We start from the raw sequence: 2481 nt of genomic DNA, 5'->3' as shown, positions 1-2481 counted from the left end.
ATGTTTGAAGGCAAATTGGGAAAAATTATTTTTTTTAAATGGGGATTTTTTTACAGTTCTTGTTTTCCTAAATTAACAGATAATTTAACATTGAATTTAAACATTCCATTCAATGCAAGAATGTTTAACTTAACATGAAAGCCTCTTCCTCTATATTCACCTCAACAAAGCATGAATTGGGAAATAATTAATTCCTATTTGAGAAATTCTACATTTGCTTCAGTAAGTCTTAGAGCCGAATATCAGCCTCTGAGCGGGTCGAGGTAGATCCCTAATCCCTTCCAGTTGAGTTGAATATTTCAGATTCCGATGGCACATATATCCCTGTCTCAGTGCCGGTTTTTCGCCTTGGCTATGACCTTATATACTTACAGTACTTGCATTACAAACACAACAATTCTCAAGTTACATTTTGCTTTGTAAAATGTAAAACAAAACTTGGCACAAAAAACGGTTGTTTCAGGTGTCCTGTTAGAATGGGAGAAGTAGGTGAATTAGTACTTTGTGTGATATTCAGATATTGTACACACATATATTAGGACGATGAAACACCACCAAACTGGAAATGAAACAATCCTTATACCTACTGCTTTGGTCAAGGGTATGTTACCATGGTTATTGGAACCACTATTTTATGTCTGGCCCTAAAGCTCATCAGACCAGGAAGATCCATTTAGTGGATTGGATGGATACTACATAGGGTATTGTCTGCCATTCTTATTCAATCACATTTGATTATGAACATATGAGCAGATGATTTCTTTTGCCATTTATTCAACTCACACAATGTTCTTACCAACCATACATAAGATTATTTTACAGTTATCAATTATTCACTAATAATCTCCATCACAAGGCAATAAATATTTATTTCCAAAGTGATTTTTTCTTGTTTATTTCGTTTAAAAATCCAATCAGAACCAATAATGTTATTTAATCATGTAACTATGCTTTTACAATTCATGAAGTTTCATTTTCATCACAAAAATCCTCAACATTCTCTCCCACCACCCAATCTCCCCGCCAGAAATACCTTCAGCTTGGCGCAACAGGTTTCATTCATACACAAGCCAACTAATCACACAGACCAGAAATGTTGATAAATACAATATTTGTCTGTAATACACTGTAATGCTATATACATTCTGTGTAACTATATTTTCATTGCTCTGGTTACCATGCCCACACTGTCATGTTTCCACTGTCCTCTGCAAATATTGTGAAAAGGTCTACAAGACTACAGTCAACATGGTTAACCCATTCAACATGGGAGACAGGAAAAACCAGCCATCTAAATCCTGAAATTCTATTGGAAAACCTACAACTCATTTGGTGAAATATTTTCAACAAAAATAACTGAATTACTAACTGATTATAAATTGACAAATCACAAAATCCATCCCTCCTTTTTCAAAAAGCTGTATCCCTATTTGCATGGCGAAATAATTGGACTAATTTATCATTTTGCTCAGTGGAAGGAAAGCAAAATTTGGCATTAAACATGTTAAATGTTATTTTGGGTCTAGTCCTTTTATCTTGACCAGAGCATGTGAAATGATTACAGAACTAGACCCCTGATGAATATAATACTTGCTCCACTGACTTACCAAGAACAACAGAACCACTGAGATCTACAGTGGTCTTGTCTTCAAAAAAGCAACATATTATCAGAACTTCTAAAAGATATAAAAACATGTAACAAAGGCAATAAGACCATGGTCTCATAATCATGATAATAGATGTCAACAACGATAATAATAAATTTGCTATTGCTTCTTGTCACAGAGGAGTAGAGCTACTTGGAAGTTGGCCATGAAAGATGAGATCAATGCTGCTTTTTACCCTTAACCCATCATTAACTCCACATCTGTTTCTTGTCAAATCAACACACATCAGTTGCCCACCATCATACCACTCAACTGGTGATAGGGACATCACCCCTCCTTATTATCCTTATCAAAAGTGGTGTAGTGTATTACATTTTTTAAGCTGTGTAAAAATTGAGATTCTTTTTTTCAATTTAACTTTCATTGACATCGAAAGCAATATTTTGAAAAGAAAACTTCAGGGTAGATTTTGGTTGATTGGGGGATTTCCAAAGCAAGTGTACCGTCAACTCTGAGTTGACAGATATGTTTCAAATTTTTTCATGTTTTTAGTCAAGGTGTTCAAGTGATCTAATGCATTTTGCATGGTAAGACCCATGTTATTACAATTAAGATCACGCTTATTGATCAGATTGTCTTGACTTGGTGCCGCCATTTTGTTTGAAGCAAATGCAAGAGATATGAGAGGTGGAATCTGATTGGCCTGTAGGAGGGATATAAAAGGGACATAACTCATAATAGCCACTGGTGGTGTTACAATCGAGCCACAAATATCCAGCCTAGTTCGGCAAGGGTGGAAACTGGACTTTTTCAGTCAGTTAACTTCCTTGCCTCAGGTAGATGTAAGTTGGAAGGAATGTTCCAAACATTTAGG

Source organism: Haliotis cracherodii, unplaced genomic scaffold (genome assembly GCF_022045235.1).
Source record: "Haliotis cracherodii isolate W230 unplaced genomic scaffold, xgHalCrac1.p SCAF_2, whole genome shotgun sequence".
Lineage (NCBI taxonomy): Eukaryota > Metazoa > Mollusca > Gastropoda > Lepetellida > Haliotidae > Haliotis > Haliotis cracherodii.
The sequence above is the reverse complement of the archived record's forward strand: the minus strand, read 5'-3'. Positions refer to the sequence as shown.